Source organism: Panthera uncia, assembly GCF_023721935.1.
Source record: "Panthera uncia isolate 11264 chromosome C1 unlocalized genomic scaffold, Puncia_PCG_1.0 HiC_scaffold_4, whole genome shotgun sequence".
Taxonomy (NCBI): Eukaryota; Metazoa; Chordata; class Mammalia; order Carnivora; family Felidae; genus Panthera; species Panthera uncia.
This window is the reverse complement of record NW_026057585.1, coordinates 9,820,969-9,846,500: the sequence shown is the minus strand read 5'-3', so window position 1 is coordinate 9,846,500 and position 25,532 is coordinate 9,820,969.

Here is a 25,532-nt window from a genome sequence, read left to right as displayed (position 1 = left end):
GGCAAGGCATGCAAGGCATCATGGTCCTCAGGAACCAGGAACAAAACCAGGAACCAAAACAAAAAGCAGGGAGGCAGCACCAAGCAACAGCTTCCAGGCACTCTGGGAAAAGAAGGCGCTGGACCGAGGAAGCAGGGGGTGAGTATTTAGAAGGAAGCTGGTGGCCCCGTCAGTGTCTTCAGGCCTTGAAGTCCCAGGGAATGCGGTGGGAATGGCATGTAGAAGAGGTAGAGAGGGAGGTGGTCGTTCTCACTCACATGCAACCCGCGCCCCAGACAGCAGGCTGGGATCTCCGAGACGAGACCTAGTGCTAAAGAGGGGGTCTGGCAAGAGCCATACAAAGTCTCGGTCACTGGGGTTCTTGTCCTGGGAAGAAAAGCTAAACAACAAGCAAACAAACAAGCCCTAAAAATAAGCTAAAGACAACCTAGGCTGTGCACTTGAACACCAAGACCTGTAGATCAAGACCCGTAAGGGTAAGTCCGGTGCAGTTGCCTTGCAGACTCTCCCCTGCCCCCCCGTCTTGCCCTTTTCTAGTTGGCCTCGTCTTCACATTCACACCCGATTTGCTAAGACACAGCTTTTGTCAGGTCAGTCTCTGTTCAGGCTCTTGGTCAAATGCTCGATTATTATGAGGCATTTGTACCTTCAGCTGTCCAATCTAGCAGCTGTCACAGACTCCAGGACAGGGCAGTGTGGTGCCGCCAAAGCCAAGGTCAGGAGTATACCGCAGAGAGGTTTCTGAAGTGAAAATTGAAAATAAATACTTTTATTTTGTGCCTGGAAGTAGGAGACTTTTAAAAGTTGGAGACTTTGAAGTGAAGCATCTTTATTGTAGTTTTGAGAACGGGTGATGGATTGTGAGACACTGAGAGAAGATAGTAGGGGCAGGGTTTTGAATAGCTGAAGAGAAAAAAATCAATGCTTAGCGTTTGATGAAGTTACATGTGACCAATATTTCTTTTCACACCCTAATTTGTCTACTCAATATTTATTCACTTACTCTACACATGTTCGTTGAGTACCTACTACATGCCAGGCCCTGTAGGGGTCAAGAGGACATGGTGGTGAACAAGATAAACACAGTTCTGCCTTTAGGCAGTTACAAAGAACTGATAACTGGGGTGTCCGGGTGGCTCAGTTGGTTAAGAATCCGACTTTGGCTCAAGTCATGATCTCTCGGTTCGTGAGTTCGAGCCCTGCATTGGACTCTGCACCGACAGTGTAGAGCCTGCTTGGGATTCTCTCTCTCCCCCTCTCTCTTTCCCTCTGCCCCTCCCCTGCTTGTGTGAGCTCTCTCTCTCTCTCTCAAAAAAAAAAAAAAAAAAAAAAGAGGACTGATAACTGTAACATACAGCTTGTTACAGGAGCACGTGCAAAGGACATGTAACCTCGGCTCTGGGATCCTCTAGGTCTCAACTGCTATTGGTCTCTCTGGCCAGATTGGTTTCCTCCCATTTCCCTACATGTGTTCTACATATTCCTGACTTCAGGTCTGGGGTTATATTTGCACTGAGTCTCCACAGGGCCTGTGAATTCTTTAAGGTCTATCTTGTGTCTCAAATCCCGTCAGAAGGGATTTCTAGTGAAGATGGCATGTAAGTCAACACTTGTAGGTCCACCTCCTGTCCCAGGGCTCCAAACACATCACAGTAGGAGACAAGCCTCCTTGAAAAGAAACCCAAACACAAATGGCCATGCTCAAAAACAAAATTAAAAAAAAAAAAATTTTTTTTTTTACAAAATAAAAAAAATTAAGTGTTGTTTTTATCATTTTGCATTTTTAAAAATTTATCTGAGAGAGAGAGAGAGAGAGCACGTGAGCCGGGGAGAGGGGCAGAGGGAAAGAGAGAGAGAATCGTAAGCAGGCTCCACGTTCAGTGTGGAGCCCGACTCAGGGCTCTATCCCACGACCCTGGGAACACGACTAGAGCGAAATCAAGAACCAGACACTCAATGGACTGAGCCGCACAGGTGCCCCTCATTCTGATTTTTATTTCAATGATTGCATTTATCAGGTCCAGGATTTTCAATTAGTTACGCTTTTATGTCCAACTGTTCTTTTTCGTCTGGCTATCTTGTTTCAGCTTTTCTTGTTCTTTATGAGACCTAGTCTCCCCTTAATCTCTTTAAGGATCTTAAACATACCTTTAAAAAGACTTTTTCATACCAATCTCTTATTTCCATTCCATTTCATCTGGATGAAATTTTATCTTCTATTTATATTTTTGTCTGTTTTCTCCATGTGTTTTGGAATTTTGGTTTGAAGGCTCATGGTGGTTAGGAGGTTTTATTGTTTCTCTTTGTTCCCCCAGGCTCTGACAGTGTTGTGGTTACTTTATGCCAGCCTCCCAAGCCCCAGTGTAGATCTCTTTTTTCTCCTTCCTTCCTTCCTTCCTTCCTTCCTTCCTTCCTTCCACCTTCCCTCCCTCCCTCCCTTCTTTTCTTTCCTCCCTTCCTTCCTTCTTCCGTCCCTTCTTTTCTTTCCTCCCTTCCTTCCTTCCTCCTGCCCTTCCTTCCTTCCTTCCTTCCTAGCAGTTCAGAAGTGCTTATCCTATTGAAATTGAAAAAGATTCTGTTGCCAGGCCAGGGGGCTACGTGACTCATGTCCTTGCCTCAAAATAGGATTCATTATTTCCAACCTTTCAAGACACTCAAGTTCAGAGCCTCCACTGCTCCAGGTGGGGGTTAAATGAATCCTTTCTATCATTTTCCTTTCATGGGTGGGGAAGGCCACAAAAGCACTGAATTCACTCAGTAAAACCAGCTCTGTCTCCCCCCCGCTCCATTGCAGGGCACATCTGATCCCCTTTACCACAGCAGATATTGACATCTCATAGCCTGTGCCTACGTTCACACCTGGGAGAAATGGCTTCAGCTTTGCTTACAGTATTGTGTTTGGACAAAAACAAAAAAAACAAAAACAAACACAAAACCCTCTTGATTTCAGCTCAGGTGATGACCTCACAGTTCATGGGTTTGAGCCCCTGTGTCAGGATTCACACTGACAGTGCGGAGCCTGCTTGGGATTCTCTCTCTCCTTCTCTCTCTGCCCCTCCCCCCCAACTCTCTCTCTCTCTTTCTCTCAAAATAAAGAAATCAACTTTAAAAAAGAAATCAGAATGAATAGGTATGTCCCAACCTGGTCATATTTGAACAGATAATTGAAGAACTAGAAAATACCATTAGGACACTCATGTAGGACACAGCCCAGAATGGTAGAGATTGAAACCATGAAATGCCAAGGTCAACCAAGAAAAGACTCAAATTCGGAGAACAAACTGGTGGTTGCCAGGGGAGGGGGGAGGGGTTGGGTTACACAGGTGGTGGGGATTAAGGAGTGTGCTCGCCTTGATGAGCACCAAGTCTTGCGTGGAAGCATCGAATCACTATATTGTACACCAGAAACTAATATTACACTGCATGTTAACTAACTGGAATCTAAGTAAAAACTTAGAAAAAACTATGAGATGCCAGTTAGAAAACCCAGAAAGTAGATGGAAAAACTCCGGCATGGCCCTAATAGAAATTCCCGCAAAAGAAACTATAGAGGGTGGCAGATAAGAGATATTGGTGGAGACTGGCTGGTAATTTTCTGGACTTGAAGACGGATAACAGTATACAACTACTGCTAAACAAGATTGGTTTTCTTGAAATGCCTTACATGACCTGGCTCCTTACTGGCTCTACAGACTTTGCCTCTTCCTGCTTTCTTCCTCGCTCACTTTGCTTTCACCATCCTGGCCTCCTTGCTAATCCTTGAACAAAAACAAGCCCATTCCTACCTTAGAGCCTCTGCACTTGCTCTTTCTCTGTTTGAAATGCTTTTCCCCAAGATAATCTGTATGGCTCATTCTCTCATTCTCTTTAGATTTCTCTTCAAATATTACTGTATCACAGAGAACTTCCCTGATGGAAGCAAGTAAATATTTGCTTAGGGAATGAATGACCAAATGGGTAGATGGATGAATACTATCCTTTCTCCATTGCCACCTTACCCGCCCACATGTACATGGTACTTGGTACAGTGCTTTAGGGGCACCTGGGTGGCTCAGTGGGTTAAACGTCTGACTCTTGATTTTGGCTCAGGTCATGATATCACAAAGCTGAAATTGAGCCTCTCATTAGGCTTGGGATTCTCTTGAGAATCTGCTTGAGAATCTCTCTCTCCCTCTCTCTCTGCCCCTCCCCAGCTCTCTCTCTCTCTCAAAATAAATAAATAAACATTTTTTAAAAAATCCATGTAAAGCCCCATCTACGTCCTAAAAGCTGACATCACTGTGTGCACATGTGAATTAATATTTAGTGACAGATATGTTTACTCTATTTGCCCTAAAAGTTTCACTCTTCATGATAGAGCAATTAAATCATAGAATTATAAAGTTAGAGCTCCTTAGCTAAGACTTCCATGTTTTTACATGTGAAAAAATGGTGGCCAAGAGAGGTAAAATGGACACACACCCAAGCAGTTTACCAGAACCAGAACTAGAAATCAGCCTCTTGACTCTAAGCCCCATGTCCTTTTTACCACACTTCATGTCTGCTTTATCCTCCTTGCATTCAGAGAAATTGGGTCACAAATAATCCCATTCCCCTAACGAACATCTTCTTAACTTCTGTGAACACATGTGCTGTTTCCAGGTAACAAGAGATTAGCCCTACTTGCTTTGGAGAAGTTGGGGCTTCCGGGTGCCAGTTCGTTAAAAATGTAATTTTAACGTGTTTTTATTTCTATGGCTCCTTGTCATTAAGAGTCTATAATTAAAATAATTAGAAGAAGAATCTTGCCTGTTAATCAGTCTACATTTCAATAAAACATTTTAAAATTCACAGTCCAAAGCTGTTACCTTATTATTTAAGCATGAGTTCTATTATATAAATTGTCACCACAGCACAGCCAACCAGTTATTTATAGAAAAAAATCTGTTAGCTTTTCCTTGGTAAACCAATGTCACTCTACGCTGAAGTTATTGAAGAAATTATAGGGAGACGGAAGATGGGTGGGTTGGCATCCCCCCAGTGTAACTGGGCTCTGGAAGATTTCCAAAGCCTCTTTTGGATGCAGTGTACGTCAAGAGGGTTGAGAAGAAACACAGTTTCGCAGCAGCAGTGAGAATTCATGGTGCTAAATTTTGGGTGTCATGCATACATATATATATATATACACACAGACATATGTATGTGGTGATAGTGATGAAGAGGTTTTTTTAAGCTGCTATAATTCAGGAAGGCTATATTCCAATGGTACAACCGGGTTTGAGACACTAAAAAGCAATGATGATTACAATCGCCATGACCGATTGCACATTGTATATATTCTGTTCTCTATTTACTGTAAGCCTGCACCTTTAGTCCTCCAGAAGCCTTGTGCTAGAGCGTGTCTGTAGGACTTCTCTGTTTGCATTGCCCACAGAGGCAACCTTTGCGTGACCTAGGAGGGTCTGGGCTGGAAGCCTGCCAGAGCTCACACACAGGGTTTAGAACTGATGCTGTATATTTATTTCCATGACCCTGCTGATCCCACTAAATGCACGCTTCCCTGGGGTCTCATCTTGCTTCTTAGAAGCAAGGTGATAATGCAACTAATTAGAATTAAGGTCCATGTCTTAAGAAATAAATAATAACATATTTAACAACCAGCGTGAAATAAACATCGCAGGTGGGATTTTAAAATATTTTTTAAAAATTATAAACCTTTCTGTGGTTCTGGATAAGGAGCTTTATGACAAGTTTGTGGAGTCAGTGGAGATAGAAAGGAAACCATGGGAGATCTGACACCTTTCTGTGGCTGATAGACTCTAAGATGTACCCCTCCTCCATACCTCCTATTCTCCACATCCCTGTGTAACCCCCTCCCCTTGAGTGTGGGCAGGACCTGTGACTTGCTTCTAAGCAACAGAATATGGCAAAGGTGCTAAAATGTCACCATTGTGATTATGTTATATAAGACTGTAACTTCCATCTTGCTAGCAGACTCTCTCTCTCAGTGGCTTTGATCAAGTATGCGGCCACAGGAGAGGCCCATGTAGCAAGAAACTAAGGGCAGCCTCTGGTTGATAGAGACCCTCAGGAGTTCAGAACTTCAGTCCAACAACCTGCAAGTAACTGAGTCCTGCCAACACCTATGTGAGCTTAGACGCAGACCCTTCCCCAGTCGAGCCCCAGCTGAGACCCCAACCCTGGCTGAGACCCTGGTTGCAATCTTGCTGGAAACTTTGAAGCGGAGGGTCCAGCTAAGTCATGCCCAGGTTCCTGACTCACAGATAATGTGCATGTTGTCTTCAGCCACTGCAATGCTTCTAGTAATTTGTTATGTAGCAAAACATAACTATTAATGCTTCTCAGTGATAAAAGGTGGGGGATGGTGTTTTACATTCCAAAAGAGTCGTAGAAAGGAGACGTCGAAAATTGAAGAGAGTCTAGGCATAGACAGAGGACCCTGGGTTTGAGTCCCTACCGTGCCATTTAGTGTCTGTGTGACCTGAAGTTATTTCCGTGCCTTCTTCAAACCTCAGTTTCTGTATCTCTAATATGAGGATGATATTTTCTACCTCATGGTCCTGTTTGCAGGAGTAAACCAGATATAGTGTTTAGATAGATATAGCAAAAGCAATATATGATATATATGACAGATACGAAATGTTTAATAAATGCTACTTGTCACCATACCCTTCCCCTCTTGGAACAATTATGAACTTGTACCCAGGGGCCCTTTAGCATGATATAGCAAAGCCAGGTTGGTTTTGCTAGCTTTTTTGGTTCCCTCCAGTTCCGGCTTCATGTTTCAGAGAGACTGAGTGGCCTTCCATTCGGTTCTGAAAAGGTTTTACTCTCATGGGTATTATAAATGTTCTCAGTGTGCGACATGATTATCTAATTCCTTTTGGTCTGAGGCAAAACTAGGGAGATATGGGAATGATGGGGTATTAAGAATCCTTTTTCAAATAAGGAAATAGATGACATTCCCTCAGTGCCACGAATATCTGACCTCAGCCTTGGTACACGAGATGGCTTTGCATGCAGGAGAGCCTTCATTAGCTCGCTAAGAGCTTTGAGCTGTCAGTCATACATTTCCAGCTGTCTTTTGCTTTCTTTGTTGGCATTAACATATTAGACATTGCGAAATTTTTATCCTCTGCTTAAATGGTGTGAGTAAATGTAATAGTATAATACCTCAGCCTGTAATGCAAAGATTTCTTAGACTCTGCTCAGGCTACACCTATCCAGTAAAAAGAAGCTGTAACTTTGTTTGAGCGCCCTGCCTTTGTGACTCACAATCAGTGGAGCTCTATACTTAAAAGAAGTTTGGGAAACCCAGGAAAAAAGAGATCTGCTCTGCAACCACGTGATGGATATTTGGACCACAGGAGGGCTGGGATGACCCTTTTTCGAGGAGAACCCATCCTTCACCTTCACTGAGAATTATACAAAGGTGCTCTTTTCTGGTCCTCCCCTCCCCCACCCCGGAACTTGTCTTCCCTTTTCTTACAACAAAACAAAACAAAACTGTATCCCTGCTGTCACTCTGTGTATAAATTGATTGAAAGACCTGGGTTCAAATCTTGGCTCTGTTGCCTAGTTAGTTTTGGGCTCTTGGGCAAATCATTTTGTCTTTCAAGGGTGTGGCTTCCTCATATTTATACTAAAATGGAGAGAATAGGGGCTCCTGGGTGACTCAGTTGGTTAAGCAACCAAGTTTGGCTCAGGTCATTATCTCACGGTTCATGGGTTCGAGTCCCGTGTCAGGCTCTGTGCTGACAGCTCAGAGCCTGGAGGCTGCTTTCGAATCTGTGTCTCCCTCTCTCCCTCTTCCCTTTCCCCGCTCACACTCTGTCTCTGTCTCTCAAAAATAAATGTTAAAAAAATTAAATAGAATAACTAGAACCTTGAATGATGGATATAAAGATGCAATGAGATATGTGAAAAGGTCAAACTCAATCATTTTCTTCTGCATACACACACTAGGGTACAGAATCAGTTTCAGGAAGAACATTTTAACATTCCTCTTTTTCTTTATATGTTACATTTTCCTCCTATCTGAGCAATAAGCTATCTAGTACAGCGTTCAGAGATGTCTTCTCTGTTCTTAGGTATTATTGTAATTCAAAAGGTTTGCTTCTGATTCCTATTGACGGAGATAATAAACCTGACATTTAACGGAGCACTTGCCATCAGTAAGTGCTTCGCATATATTTCTTCATTCAATCTTCACGGTAACTCCACGGAGAAACTGAAGCCCGGAGAGGAGAGGTGTATAACTGGCTAAGGGCCATGAAGCTCTATGGACTCAGGAACCAGATCCGGTTATCTGAATTCAGAGTCCACACCACAGCTTCCCGCGAAGCATGGCTATGCACCTTCTGTAAATGCTTATTCTCGGATACTAACTGTCTAGAGCAGTAGAACTACGGAAACAGGGAGCAAAAAGTTCTGCAAGTGGGTCATTAGATGCAGCTGCTGCCGATGGCGTAGATTTCACACCTTGGTTCGCTGAGACACGTATCCCGACTTTGGGGGAAAGAGCCCCAGGAATCGGTCCCTGGCTGGCACACACTTGCAGTCAACATAACGCTGAGTCTTTGTTCTCGCGGTGTAACCAGAACCTTCAAAGGTGAGTGTGTTCTTGGTAGAAAGTGATAACTTTAACCCCCACTTATTATAAATATATTCTTATGAGACATAAATTATCAAGATAAAGGAAACCATTTAAATGGCATTGCTGCTGAATAGCTGTGCCTCCACCAGCTTCTGAAAAATTGCATAACCCATGTGAGCGGCATCGTCAATAAACAGCTTTAATATAGTTTTTATTTTCTTATTTTCCTTTAGAATCACTGTGATCCACGAGCCTTCCAAAGCCTAATCTATCCAAAGCATCAGTAATAAATCATAAATATTTATAGCGTTTAATCATGAGGCAGCCAAAGAACTAAAGAAGTGTTATATTATTCAGCAGTTCATTAAGCACCCAGCATGCTTATAATCCAATGGCGAGGTCTGTGAGTGGTGTCTTCCCTCTCTTCCATAGGAAAAGAAATCATTAATGTTCACATTCACTTTAAGTTGTAGCAGGTGTGGACCGAAGTCAATTAGACAACACCATCCCTGATGCCCTGGAAATGTATAATTTAACAGAACAACAAAACGTATTGTCTTACCCATCCCATTATAGAGGGAAGAAGGGAATGGTGGAGTGGGGTAGGGGTTGGGGGTGGGGAGACAATTACTGAGCCCTCCTGTGAGCTAGGCAATAATAGTTGGAACATCACATTTGCATTATTAATGACTCTATTTCACTTCCATTCCCATATTCCCTTTGTTTTATTCTTCCTGAAAAGAAAATATCAGATATGTTATTCAGTACATAAGCAGGGCTAATAATAAGATCCATTCAAATGTGGAGTGGGGACTCCCTTTGGAGATAAGAGTCATCACCAGCAGTGCCCAAGCAGAGGCGGGATGCCCCTCTGTTGGGGATTTTGAAAAGGGGATTTCCTATCAGAAAAGATGACCGGGACCACTTCCAAAGCAGACAGAGATGAAAACTTCCTTTTCCTTCTCTACAGTGGAGGCTGGAATGCCTGATTCCCCACACTCAGTTGAAGATAGGCAGGGCCACATGACCCAGTTCTGGTCAGTGAGACATTTGCAGAAAGGGGGTGTGAGGGAGGCTTTTGAGACAGGTTTTAAAAGAGAAAGACTCGAGGAACCTGAGTGGCTCAGTCAGTTAAGTGTCTCACTTTGGCTCAGGTCATGATCTTGCAGTTCGTGGGTTCGAGCCCCGCATCAGGCTCTGTGCTGACAGCTCAGAGCCTGGAGCCTGCTTCAGATTCTGTGTCTCCCTCTCTCTCTGCTCTTCCCCTGCTCACACTCTGTCTCTCCCTCTCAAAAATAAATAAAAAACGTTAAGAAAAATAAAAATAAAAGAGAAAGACTCATTGGAACCCTTGTACGCTGCTGCTGGGAATGTAAAATGGTGCAGCCACTTTGGAAAACAGTTCGGCAAGTCTTCAAAAAGCTAAAACGCAGAGTTACCATGAGTTGACATAAAAACTTGTACACAAAATATTCATAGCAGCATTATTCATAATAGCTCACAATGGAAACAACCCAAATGTCCACATATCACTCTGTTATATCCATACAGTGGAATATTATTCGATCATAAGTGAGAATGGAGTCCTGATACTTCCCTTCAGTGGATGAACCTTGAAAATATGATGCTAAGCATAATTCGCAAAAGGCCACATACCGTACGGTTCCATTTATATGAAATGTCCAGAAGAGGCAGAGAGAAAGAAAGGGGATAGTGGTTGCCAGGGGCGTGGGGAAGGGGTGGGGAGTGGGTACTGGCTGCTAATGGGTACAGGTTTCTTCTGGAAATGATGGAAACATTCTAGAATTAGATCATGGTAATGATTGCACAACCTTCTGAATATACTAAAAGCTACTGATTTATACACTTTAAAGGGATGAATTTTATGGAATGTGAATTAAAGCTCTACAAAAAAAGAAAAAAGAGTCAGCTGGCCTACCAGTAAGACCTCTCACCTGTTGTCCTTCAATCATCCCTTCTCTCCCATCATGCAACAAAAATGGGAAGCCCGACGGGCAGCAATGATAACGAAAACAAAGGCCATTTGCTAAAGAGGATGGACAGAAGGTGTCAGGGCCCAGTAAATGCCCTCTTTGTTGAAGCCACCGTTGGTCAAATTTTCTGCGGCTGGTTTAGCTGAACGCAACCCTTCCAACTAACAGACTTCCCAACTTTTAAGGTTTTATGAAAAGCCAAATTACTGTTAAAATGAAAAAGAATTGAGTTATGCAAGGTGGTATGTAGAGAGACGTAGGAAAATAGTTCTTCGCAAAGTGTAATTTAAAGAAGACTTCCCATTTTATGGAGATATTTAGCGCTCGTGCTATATAATAAGTGTTTCCGTTTATGATGCTACGCTGTGACGTGGAGTAATGAAATGTGAAATATGTATTGAAAGCACTTTCAGGAAAATACAATAAATAAAAATAATTACCACTATAACCATTCCATGAAGACATTCTATGCGTTCAAAGATGAAGACTCTATTTTGGGCTTGTTTCCTAAATGCCTGCAAGGAAACTCATAATGGTAGATCCTTGTTATATCGCTAGATAAGACCGAAGACATTTCAAAACTACAAGTTGTTAAGCATTAAATAGCCATAATTTGAGTATAAGGGGAGCTATTATGAGTGAAGACAGTGTAAAATATGTTGACATTTAAGTCGTCTCTGAGATATTAGTGGGTTCCTGTGCCATTTTAAGCCAAACTTTCTGAAATCAGTGCTCATAAATTCTCTGTCTAGTTTCACACATTTTTATTGAATAGGCAGATAGCTTAACATCCTCCAGTTACTGATTTTCCACTCTGTCCCAACATTACAAAATTCTGGAGTTCTGAATTTTGAAATTGTTGCCCAAATGAACGCATTGTGTTTAGATGTACTTACATTGGCTCTGGCAAACCAAGTATGGTTCCGGTGCATGATTATTCTCCGAAATAATTCACGTGAAAAGAGAGGTGGTCCCCCAAATCTTTCACTCATTAGGCATTTTAAACTGCCAAAGATTTTGTTCAAAGCCTGAAAAATAAAATTAATCACATATTTGCTTGAGTGAATAACAGACAATAATACCATGAGTTCAAACAACGTGGATGAATTCCACAACATGAGCTCAAACAACACAGACAGGCCAAGACAGTTGTTTGCTTTGTTTTTTTCTTCTTCTTCTTAATTAAAATTTGGGGAAGAAATAGAAAGAGACAGAATCTGCTAATCTGGTTGATATGCCCCTGATCTCTTCTTTTTTTTTTTTTCTTCTTTTAATTTTATTTTAACATTTATTTATTTTTGAGAGACAGAGAGAGACAGAGCACGAGCAGGGGAGGCACAGAGAGAGAGGAAGACACAGAATCCGAAACAGGCTCCAGGCTCTGAGCTGTCAGCACAGAGACCGACACGGGGCTCAATCTCACGAACTGCGAGATCATGACCTGAGCCGAAGTTGGAAGCTCAACTGACTGAGCCACCCAGCAGCCCCCACACACCCCATCTTTTCTTTATTTTGCTCCCGAAGGCTCCATCTTCGTGTGTGTCTTTGTGGTAATGCAGATGGCTCACAATTTGGAAAACTACACCGTTCTTCAGGGGTCATGTCTTGAGTAGTATGTTTTTCAGCTATCCTCATTTGGTTTCAAATTCAATAGGTGCATCACCTCCAGGTAGACAAAGAGCAGACACGAGTATGTGTGGAGCCCCACTGAAAAGTCTAAGAAATTATAGGAATTTAAGCAATTATTTTGGTGATGGGGTAACGAGTGATATTTTATATCTAATGATTCTATGAGTCTCTCATTCTTCCTATCCCTACACCCTGGGGGTGTGTCAGCTCCCAAACCACTCTCTTCTGCAAGTTCTTTTGATAAATGCTCATTTGATGTAAGACTATGAAACTGCGGACAATAATTTCTCAGGGACTAAACATAATTTCGAAAAAACCCTCCTATTTCCACACTTACCACTTCTTTCTATTGAAATGATGTCAGCTCATTACACTAAATGCTAGCTGACTGGCCAAGGCCGTGTGCACAGTTATTTGACAGGAGTCCTCGAAGGGTGGGTGAGGATATTGTCAAGTCAAGTGCTGACTGTTTTCATTAAGCTCCAGTTGGCTTTTTAGAGCAGGTACAAAGAAGAGAGAAATACTTTGTCACAGACAGAAGAGTGGGGTGGAGGAAAGGTATCTCGCCATTTGTGGAGGCATCCAAGAGCATGCTTCCTAAGTATAGGTAGAATTCCTCCAAGGCTTGAAATACTTTTTAGGGATGAAAAGAGAAAATGAATATGTTTGGCTCTAAAGGAGCCTTGGCTGATGAAAATAATCACAATAATTAGTCATTGCATCAAAAATACATTGTGGAGAGTTGCTCAGCTGGAACAATTACTATTCTCCACCCCACTGACCTTTTAAGAAGCTTCATCTTGTAGTTGAAGTTCATGTTCATCCCCCACACCATAACCTCGACTCCTTTCCAGGGATCAGTTGTGACGCATGTTTCTGTGCTGAGATGGGCTTATAAATACACACAGATGTGCTAACACGAAAAGTCATTAGATTCGCAACCAAATGCCACAGCTACCTTAAAATAGCAGCGCATTTCTATTACATACTCTTTAATGAGTCTGATGCGTTTTTACTTTATTTATTTATTTTTGCATGATTTGTTTTTAGCTTTTCTAAGAAGCACTGATGTGGTAAAGAAGGCTTCTCGAGGAACTCAGTATGGGTTCCACATTCATGCCTGTGGAAAGCTGGTGACTCCCATTTGGTGGTAGGAGTCAGGATCTGATCCCTGAGAGACTTGGGCACAGAACACTGTTCCTTCACCTTTGTGTCCTCCAGGCCTCACACAGTCCAGTCCTCAAGTCAACCTGGGTGATCTTGAGATGAAGCAGAAGACTAATTCTTCTTACTGAAGACTTCCTATCTCTCAGACAGAAAGGTCACCAAAGTGATATTAGCAAAATCCAGGATGATAACCGCTACTTTAATGACAAGTCAAATTTTAATATTTTACAGAATTACCCTAATATTAAGACTATTAAGATATAGAGCCACATTAAGGGAACAGAACTATTATGGACTTCTGAAAAGAATGAATCTTTAGAAGAAAAATAAAACAACTTTGGCCAATCCATGTGACTTCCATACTGTTTTTTTCATTAGTTATGGAAAGTTACTATTTTTGTGTTTGTCATGAAAAAAAAAAAAGATTTTTTTTCTCCTCCTTTTAAAATATTACTGAATTAGTCAACTCTATTTCCAGAGCTTTTAGGGAACATCTAAAGCTTACAGTGGTGTAATTTGGAAAGTGATTTCCTAATATGCTAACTTCAAAGGAACTTTGAAATCTCAGAATGTAAGAGCCAGCCCAACGTCAGTCTACCAAAGCACCATTCAGTGGCCTGTTGGGGCTTTGTTTGGATAGGTCTTTAATAAGCAGTCAAGCACTGAAGGTAGCATTCTGAGAAGCACATTCCTCTATGCCATCACCCTAATCTTTCTCTCTGTGAAGGTGTCATGCTTTAATAACACCCAGAGCCCACTGAACCTACTACTTTCGTCTATAGCTGCCAGCATATCTCATGTTTAGTTCACTCTTCTGCTCCCTTACGATCACAGCATGGAGATCCAGACCTTTCCTTCAGGTCAAGGACTCCAGCCACAAACCATGCTGGGTAGAAGTAATGATACGAGCACCTCTCTTCCCGAGCTTTTATTTTTATTTATTTATTTGTTAACTTCCCAATAGAAGGAAGAGTGGCAGAACAGACAGCAGAACAAAACAGCTGCTACAAATCCCACTTCCGAGATGCAGGCTGCTGGCACAGCACGATCACCTCGCTGGAGAGCCATGAGTGATGATGCAGTTGTGATTTCTTTGCGGCCATGCCCATGTGGGCCACATACTCTTTGAAGGCATGTGTGCGTGGACGAGGCTGGAGGTGTCTGCTCATGGGGGGTTGGTGTGAGAGAGAGATAAAAGTTCTGTCTTTCCTATCCGGCACGAAAGAGCATTTCTCTAACAGCTCAACTCTCATACATATGTAAAATCTCCTAACTGGAAAATATCATCCATTAAATTGTTCAAGGTCCTTTATACAAAAACCTCTGTGACAAATTATTTTCAGAGCTCGGTGTCAGAAAAGGTTTGTCTCTCCTGAATAATTGGCCTGTTCGCTTCTACTAGAAAAAAAGAGGTTGCATAACTCATCATATTTTCCTCTTTGCCTTGGTTACTTGGAAACTAAATTTTGCATGCAAACACTGTAGCTTTTTCCTTCCATGTGTTTGCTAAAATATAATTTTCACCTCTTTCCCCTCCCCACCTTGACCCCTCCTAAATCCGATAGGCCCGAATGCTATTCAAAACCAAACTTTGCAAAGTTTATGACAAACTGAGGAAAGCAGTAATGCCACTCATTACATGTTCTAGAATATTCGGTAGATGTAGTTTGCCAACCAAGCTTCTTACTTTTTCAAATTCCTTCCCTGTGCCCTCTCCACCTCCCACCCCAGACCCCCTTGTTCCAGAAACTGCAGCGAATCAGAAAGGAAAGTGATACCTTTGCTGGGTCACAGGATTCAGAAGGGTTACTTTGAAGGAAATTCTGAGAGAACCGTTTGATGGTAAAGGGAGTGTTTGCTTTACTGCCTTTTTTTTTTTTTTTTTTGCAATTTAATTTGCTAGCTAGAAAGCACATCTGTCTCATTGAAATTAGTATTAACCTAGATACAGCTGATTTTTCTGTATTTAAAATTGAACCCTAGAGCCTGGGTGTCTCAGTCGGTTAAGCGTCCGACTTCGGCTCAGGTCTGATCTCACCGTTCGTAGGTTCAAACCCCGCATTGTGCTCTGTGCTGACAGCTCAGAGCCTGGAGCCTGCTTCAGATTCTGTGTCTCCCTCTCTCTCTGCCCCTCCCCTGCTCTGTGCTCTGTGTGTCTCTTTCTCAAATATAAATAAACATTAAAAAAATAAAAAATAAAAATAACGTTGAACCCTACCTCTCAAAATTGGGTATTTGTGGACTGTTTCTGAGTATCATGTCCATAAATCCTTGATTATCAGGGACTTTCTAGATTTAAAATATTCTGATTCTTTCCCATGGAAGAAAAAAAAGTCCCAGAAATTCCAGTAAATTTGGTGCCCAAAATGTATCTCACACAATGTCTCTTACACTTGGTCACAGGACAAAAATCCTAGGTCAAATTATATATCCTGACTTGGAATTTAGAGAATGTGGCCACTAGAACCCCAAATTTTAAAAGAGGTATAATTAGAGGAGTTTGCTATTATAGTTTTCTGTAAGAGAATGGTTCTGACCTGTTGCAGAGTCTCTTATATTAGTAATGAAATCTTGCCATTCATAATTACTGACGCTTAATATTTTCTTACCAAGATCATAACTGATAATGACCACATTCTTCCCCAGACATAGAATCATTCCAAGGAAGTCTGGGATCTGATCTCAGACATGGTATTTTATGATAATAATCTTCTCTGAGCCATCCATTCATAACTAGTCCATTCACAATTGTGATATTGAAATAATTTGTTCTAGTGATGTACCTGTGTATATTAGTATTTCCATTTTATAGATGGAAAAAACAGAAGCTCTGCGATGTCCAGAGGCTTGTCCCAAGCTGCCTGGTGAAGTTGTACAACTCCTTCACCAGCGCTCTGCCTCTCCTACGTACAAAGGCATAAGGTGGCATTGGTATTATCCCTTGCTATGCAGCCTGTAGAGGTTAGCGAGATTAATCTGCCTCAAGCGATACATGAGCACTGAGTAAGCATGGGTGTGTATACATAAATGGTCACATGCCAAATAGCTATGAGCCTAGATATGTTTGAAGAAGGGCGCTCTAGGAAGAATTTATAAGGCCAGTCTCCAGAAGTAAGTTTTTATGCAATAGTCCTATTAACACTCTACAAAACTGTTTAAAATCAAGGAGGTCACTATAATGTATCACTAAACATACAAGGCAAAGTGATAATTTTGCAGTGATTGCTACTGCCCAAATGAAGGGCCCAGGCAATTGCAGAGGCACACAATTGCTTTAGGGTTTTCGTATAATCATTAATATATCTACACAAAGAATGGAAAACAGCAGGTTTTGGAATTTTTGTTGTTTGAATTGTCTGAATAATTACCTCTAAGTTAATTTTTTGGTATGTCTATTAGATGGAGAACTGAAAATGATTTAAAGCACTTAAATTAAAAAAAAAATCTATTCCTGGGGTGCCTGGGTGGCTCAGTCAGTTAAGCATCTGACTTGATTTCAGCCCAGGTCATGATCATGGTTTGTGAATTCGAGCCCCACGTCAGGCTCCGCGCCGACAGAGGAGAGCCTGCCTGGGATTCTCTCTGTCTCCCTCTCTCTCTGCCCCTCCCCAGCTTGTTCTCTCTGTTTCTGTCTCTCAAAATAAATAAAATAATTTTTTAAAAATGTATTCCTCAAATTGGTCCTAATGATGCATTAAAAAAAAATTTAGGGTGGCTAAATCGGTTAAGTGTTGGACTTTGGCTCAGGTCATGATCTCACGGTCTGTGAGTTTGAGCCCCGCGTCAGGTTCTGTGCTGACAGCTCAGAGCCTGGATCCTGCTTTGGATCCTGTGTCTCCCTCTCTCTCTGCCCCTCCTCCACTTGCACTCTGTCTTTCTCTCTCCCTCTCTCAAAAATAAATAAACATTAAAAATTTGTTTTTTAAATTTTCCGTATAGTTGACACCCAACATTGCATTAGTTTCAGGTGTAGAACTTGGCGATTCAACTTCCCTGTATCTTCTGCTAAGTGTAGCTACCATCTGTCACCATACAACGCTATTACAATATCACTATGTTCCTTGTGCCACGCCTTTTATCTCCGTGACTTATTCGTTCCATAACTGGAAAGCTGTATCGCCCTCTCCCCTTCACCCATTTTGCCCGTTCCCCACCCTTCTTAATAGAAGTCCATCTGACGTTTCTGTTGGTGGAGGCAAAGAAGAGAGGCAAGCCTGCCTTCTGGAGAGCCAGCAGCATTGACTTTGACTGTCCATAAGTACCAATAAGTATCAACACTGCTCATCCCTTTGTCCCCCTGTTCTCTCATCCTTTTCAAGATCTTGAACCTATTGTTAAGGTTCCTTTGAAGAATTTCTGCTTTTGTTCAGACCTGTTGTTCTTTCAAAGCCCTATTCCTTGTGTGAGAAAATAAAGATTGGTTTGCGTTTCAAATTCCAGAGGTTTGCGCGGTAGAGATGAAACTCATGCTGGGGTGTTTTTCTTTGTTTGTTTTTGTTTTTGTTTTCTTGATAATTAAGATTGTTCTTGGGGGCGTCTGGGTGGCCCAGTCTGTTGAGCGTTCGACTCTTGCTTTCGGCTCAGGTCATGATCTCACGGTGCTGAGATCGAGCCCTGTGTCCGGCCCCCCCGCTGGGCATGGGGTCTGCTTGTGATCCTCTCTTTCTTTTTCCCTCTGCTCCTACCCTGCTCCCACGTTCGTTTTCTCTAAATAAATAAATAAATAAATACTTTAAAAAAAAGAAAGGTTGGTTTGTATCTTGTGCAAACATTCTTCTCATTCATTAAAAGAAATGTATTCGACTACTCAGGCATGGCATTCCTTCAGTTCTCCAAACGCATGGCCTGTTTACATCTTCAGAAGCCCTAGAACTGGATCACCCTCTCTGGCTGGTGAGTTACTCGTTTCCATTACTCTTGGCCTAGATGTATTATCAGGGGAAGGTTCAGACCTCGAACATTTGGTCCTTAATCCCATGTATCATTTCTTAAAATTAGCAAGATGACTTTATTAAGCAACTACTGAGCTACCTCATGGATATTGCCAATGGCATAGACTTTTTCTCTAGAGGGAAAACGTAGTTTTACCCTTGGGAGGTTGGAACATTTTTTTGTTCTTGCACAAAGGTAGGATGGTTTTATACTTGACCTCCCAAGCAAGACCATATTTTAAGGAAACTGCTGAGTGTTTATACTTAGGTAATAGAAAGAAATATTTGAGAAGTAGAAAATATTTTTCATACCCATGCAGAGTTTATTAACTAGATGAGACAAAGACAACATAAAAGTGTTAAGTGAATGGGGCTCCTGGGTGGCTCAGTTGGTTAAGCATCTGACCCACAGTTCATGAGTTCAAGCCCCACATTGAGCCCTGCATTGGGCTCCACACTGATGGTGCAGAACCTGCTTATGATTCTCTCTCTCATTCCCTCCTTCTCCGCGCCTTCAGCTCTCTCTCTCTCTCTCTCTCAAAGTAAATAAATAAACAAAAAAAAAGTGTTAAGCAAACAATTACATATAGAATCATAGAAACTCTGGAAGGGATTAAGCACCTGAGGAGTTCCTGTAGACCAAGGAGCAGCAAACTTTTTCTGTAAAGGGTTAGACAGTAAATACTGTAGGTTTTGCAGGCCATGTGGTTTTTGTTGCAGCTATTCAGCTCTGCTATTATAGTGGCAAAGCAGCCATTGACAATAATGAGTGTGAATGTGTTCCAATAAAACTTTATTCATAAAAACAGGCCCTGGACCAGATTTGGCCAGATTTGCTGACCCCTGCTTTAGACCTAACTCCTCCTAATGCAGAAGCCTCTTTTGTAGCACCCAGAGCATTCTATATTTGGATAGTTATAATACCAGGAGGTTTTCTTTATACAGAGCTACGCTGTATCTCTCTGAAACTCCCACCCACTGTCACCACCACCGTCTCTGTCCTGGACCACAGCAGTAGCCTCCTGATTGGTCTCTGGGGTTCTATACTTGTCCTTCCTATAATCTATTCTCCACCCAGAAGCTGTTTGAATGATCCCTATCAAATGTAAGTCAAATCATGTCATTCTCCAGCCCAAAGAGTTCTGATGTTTTCCCATAACATTTGGAACAAGATGTTGGGGCTTCTGGGTGGCTCAGTCAGTTAAGCATCCGACTTCAGCTCAGGTCATGATCTCACAGTCTGTGAGTTCAAACCCCACATTGAGCTCTGTGCCGACAACTCAGAGCCTGGAGCCTGCTTCGGATTCTGTGTCTCCCTCTCTCTCTGCCCCTCCCCCACTCAAACTTTCTCTCTCTCTCTCTCTCTCTCTCTCTCTCTCTCTCTCTCAAAATAACAAATAAACATTTAAAAAAATGTTTTTAAAACAAGATGCATTACCTTGGCCTATGAGGCTCTAAATACCTGGTTGACGATGGTGTCTCCAACCTCATTTCCTACTACTCATTGACTTCTGACTCCACTAGTCTGTCAGTATCTTTCATATATGCTCTATGCATTCCCAGCCTAGGGCCTTTGCATTTGTTTTTATTACTGCCTGGAATTTCTTCTCCCAGACATCTGTTGTCTTGCTCCCTCCCTTCATTCAAGTCTCTGCTCAAATGTCACCATCTCAGAAAGGCCTTCTCCCACTGTTTTATCCATTGTACTGTTTTTTTTCCTTCCTTTTTTTCCCCTTTTCTTTTTTTTTTAACTCTGTTATTTTATGTCAGAGCAACTAGCACTATCTGACATTATCTTATAAATACGTGTGTCTGGTTCTTTTTATCATTTCCTTCCCCAGTGCATGTCAGTTTTAAATTAGTAGGAATTTATGAACTTTGTTCACTATTCTATCCCCAGTGCTTAGACCAGTGACTGGTATATATAAGGCTCTCACTAAATATTTTTTGAATACATGATGAATGTAGCTTTGCCCCCTGCAGTTTCCAAAAATACATATGACCCACATACACTCACTCTTCCATATGACAACCCTTCTACACATGAAGGTCAGCTCTGCATTTCCCCTAAATTTCCTAATGTCCAGGGCTATGTAGCTTTCACATCTGTGACATTTTGCATTATTCCCTTAGGCCCAATGACAGACCATGCTCCTTAAGTTTTGACCTTGGCTTTTGCCTGCACCTGCCCATCCGATTACATAAATCTGCCTCTGGCCACTCTCGGTACCTACTTGCCCAGGTCCAGTTTGATTTGGGGGGACTTTATTCCCTGAGGTTTGCCCAGGTTACTTGTGAAGGGGAATCAAGCACCTAGCATGTGGACATATGTCCTTCCTTTAGGCTGCTCAGCTTCTGTGTTTGAGGAATCCCCCACCTTATGAGACAGAGCTCGCTATTCATCCCAGAATCTGCAATTTCCATATGCTCACTTTCCCAGACGTCCTTACAGCAAGATGCTGTCACGTGATCTAGGCTTTGCCAATCAGATACTTGAGTGCCAAGCTTACAGCCAAAACCAGGGAGCCTACAAAGCAGTGGCTGCCCAAAACCCATTCTGGTGACCCTGTGACAAAGGCAGCCATGACAACCCATTTCAAAGGCAGAGATGCTGGAGCACCCAACACCTTCTAACTCACTGGATCATTTGCTTGTGCATTCTGCTTATTATGTATGGTACTCCACAGGGTCAGGGATCTTCGTTTTGTTCATTTATGCATCCCAAGCGTCTAAAACAGGACCTGGCACATAGTAGGAACTCAATAAATATTTATGAGTGAATGCTCACTGAAATGACATTCGTTAATCTATCAAATCAACAGAAACTATGTCTGATAATTCAAGGTTTATCAGTGCAAGTATGGGAAATAGACATTTGCATATTGTTGGTGAGATCCTAAATCACCTTAAACATCTTTTAGATCTAAAATTTTCTACAGTTCCACATCTACAAATTTATTCTACGAAAGCTTATCAAGATCTTAATTCAAAGATGTTCATTGCAGCATTATTTGCAACAGCGGACTATTGAAAACACCCTAAATGTCAATCAATAGGGTACTGGTTAAATACATTATCATATATTCATGGAGTAGAGCTATGTGCATTGGCAAGGTTTTCAAGATCCAGAACAGTCTGGTATAAATAGTCCCTAGTACTAGTTTGCAGAGATGAATTTTTTAAAAAATTCAGAAGGGGATAGACGATAAAGCTTTTACAGTGGTTGCTCTGGGGAAGCAGGGATGTTTGGGATTGGCAGAAAGAGGGAGATTTTTGCTTTCTTATTTTACGCTCTTCTGTACCATTTGGCTTCTTTGTATGCATGTATTATTCATGTTTTTAAGAACAAAGAAAAGTAAGATGTCATTTTTACTAATTGCATTAGCAAAGTGTTTGGGTTTTGTTTATTTTATTTTTGTAATGATAACACTCTATGCAGGAAAAGATGTGAAATGAATTCCCTACATGACCAGAGGCATTGTAAATTGCTACAGTGCTTTTGGAAAGTGTTTGATAACATGCAACAAAAGCCTTAATCATACCTTTTAATGCTGTACAATTTCTTAGAAATATAACTAAAGGGAATCTGTCCTACATGTGCAAGGTGCTTTATATATAAAGGTATCAATCAAACTGTTATTTTAAATATTTCCAAATTAGAAATGATTTAAATATCCAATAATATATTAATTAAAGAACATTGATAGAAAGTTAATATCTAATTATTTAAAGTGATATTTACAGACAAAATAAACATGTTTAAGGTATGTGAAAAGAAAAATATCTATCTATATCTATCTATATCTATATATATATATATCTAGTTTGATATATATTGATATATATCAACTGTTTGATACAATGTATAGAATTATTACAATCACATTAAAAAATAGAAAAAAATTGAAAAAAATACTAACAATAAAATGTTACTAGTTGGGGACAGAACTTTTTCCTACCCTGGTATTCTATATTTTCCAGGTCTTCTGTAACAAGCATTTCTTATAATAGAAAAAATAACTGTTCTATAAAGAAGGAGGTGATATACCTTCGATATGATTTATTCATAGTCGATCAGTTTGTTAAATTGATCTACTAGTTTAATTTCTAATTTAAATACCATTGGCATTTTCTAAAATTTGACTATAGCATTTTTCCAAGAACCAATCATCAAACCTGTCAATTTTTGTTATCCAAGGATACTAATTACTTATTACCAAGTGCCACCAAAGTTTTGTCTTCTAAATGTTTATTGACATCACCCCTCCCTTTCTTACCTTCTCCCCTGCACTGCTGGCCCTGGCTGAAACCTTTATCCTGACCACTCTCTCAGATTTATTCTTGTTTTCTCCCATTTTATCCTGCACTCTGCCATGAAAGTAATCTTCTTACAACATTGCCCTACCACATGGTTCATTTGCTTAAGCCCCTCCAGGGCTCTTACAGCTCAAGAGCCATATGAGTTCAAGTTCCTTGGTAACCTTACAAGGTCCCCCTGACTTGACCCTTGTCTATATGTCCCCATGTCACTTCCAGCTCTAAGAATACATAAGTCCTCAAAATTCTCTAAGGTCACACTGCCCTTTCACACCTCTTTGACTTTGTTCATACCATTGCTTCAGTCCGGAACCCTCTTCACCTGCTAATACTCCACTTTCCTCAAGTGTCAGTTCTGACATCATCTCCTCCAAGAAGACTTCTCTGACCCACCAGGCTGGGTAGCCTCCTTCCCGCTATGCGTGCGCACACACACACACACACGTGAGTGCAATAGCTTCCTAAGAGTAAACAGGTTAATAACACTTGTATGTTTCTAAAGGGCTTTCATATGTAATAACACACGTAACCATCATAATAACCCTGTGAAATAGGCAAGAAATACCTAATCCCCATTTTATGGACAAAAAATGCAAGAATCAAAGAAAATATACTTGGCTGTGTTGACACAGTGCATAGGGTGGAACCAAGACTGGTACCTAGGTGTTCAGACCCCTAATGCCATATTCTCTTTTCTTTCAACCTTGCCTCCTGGGCTGCTAAGATTAGAGAGGTGTACATGGAGAGGCTGAGCAGTTAGCAGGAGGAAGGAGGATCTACTGATGGAGAATCTGGAAAACTGGTCTATGGAGGTATTTTGGCTAGTTAACCACCACTTATTGAGTACTTACTCCGTTCCAGACTTGGTGCTAGGCATTTAATGCCAGTTGCCTTGCAGAGGGGTTAAGAGACAGACTCCAGAGTTCAATGCCTGGTTTGAAACCCAGCTCTGCTACATCATCCAATTCTCAAAACGCTCACATTTTGGGGCACCTGGGTGGCTCAGTCGGTTAAGCGGCCGACTTCGGCTCAGGTCACGATCTTACGGTCCGTGAGTTCGAGCCCCGCGTCGGGCTCTGTGCTGACAGCTCAGAGCCTGGAGCCTGTTTCAGATTCTGTGTCTCCCTCTCTCTGACCCTCCCCCATTCATGCTCTGTCTCCCTCTGTCTCAAAAATAAATAAACGTTAAAAAAAAATTTAAAAAAAAATGCTCACATTTTATATGTGAAAAAAAACCTGAGGTCTACATAGGCTGAGTTGCCCAATGCCACCTAAGCTAGTAGATGGTAGAGATAGTGCAAGGTCAAGCCTGTCTGATGCCCCTTCTGCTACACAGAAGGCCCAAGTGGTAAAGAGAAAAGCTTAAACTTTGTGGTCAGAAAGTCACTGGTCCACACTTTCTGGTGATGAGATCTTGAGCCGGTTGCTTAACCCTCTCAGTAGCACTTCCTATATCTCAAAAAGGTCGAGCCAACCTGCTAGCCCCACGTGCTTGTACAGCAGCGCAGTACCGGGCATGTGCGAAGTGATCCCATATGTTGATTCTGTTTATTAGGCCACCGCCTTGCTGAGGCCTTGAAGAGCATAATGGAAAGGATGTTTGCAGAAACGCTTCTTGGCAGCTGTGCAGAAGGGCTGGGGTAAAGGAGGCAAGGGAGTGTCGCAGCAACCTAGGTGTGAAGTTGTGGGAACTTGGCCGAGGATGCTGGCTTTGGCAGGAGTACAGGGGAAGAAAGCGAACGCTGAGCTCACAGGTGCAAGAATAGGAATTGTAAGTGTGGCAGCTAGAAGCTTTGGAGTCCTACACATACTATGTCTTACATTCTATTTTAGTTGATTCTATTTGATTCTATAAATGATATGTGTTTTTAGAGAAATATATGTTCCATCAAGCATTTTAACGCCGTATTTTTAAATGCTATCAATAAATCTCGGTAACGACAATGATTTCTACTAACTTTATTTCATGATCCAGGTCTTGAACTTTTAATCTATGTTATTGATGAAGTTAATATGAATTATGGATATTTTTTAACCTGATCGAAGAAGGGGCGATCTCTACTAATTCAGCTAAGATTTAAAAACCCATCAAATACCATTATAACCACCTTCAACCAGAAATCCACATCTGTCAAGTGGAATCATGGTGTAACAAAAACTCTGTCAGACATATTCTTAGTCTACAAGGTCCAAACGGGGGAAGTAATGCCCAGTTACTGTTAAGGATTGGTAGCTAAAAGCATTATATCCCAAACATATGCCGGACTTGCCCCTTTTCCTCTTTTAAGGTCGGGAATCATTTCATGGAGGCTTAGATAAGGTGGCAGTTTAGAAAAAAATTAAGGGGTACATATTATTTTCACTTAAGCAGAACAAAAGAATCGTTAAATCAAGTTGGTTTCTTCTAACGTGTAAACTCTCCAAATGAATCAACTAATAAGGTCTGTTCAGTAAGACTACATAAACAATACTCTACCTGGCACATTTATTATGAAAAGTGATTGTTACCTAGACTAGCAGGGAAGAAAACATGTTATGAAGGGATCATCTGACATAGAGAATTGGTTGTAACCAGACGAATAAAGCCCTGTTATTAAGGGGTATCTTGTGACAGACTGAACATACGGAAGGACAAGGGCCAGACCATATACAAAGATAGAGCTCTGACCCACAGGATACCAGCTCCTTATCTACAATAAACCACCCAAGAATCCAGCCTGTTGTAAGTCATACCCACAGGACGCCAGATTGCTATCTCTAGTAACAATCCAGGATGCCAAATAATAACTTCTGTAACAACTGGCTCCAAATGGTCAGGACATGATTAATGACTGGCAGCTTCCCTACGTTTTGTTTCTACTTCTAATATAGGACTCTATCAAGAGAAAGCCAAATAAG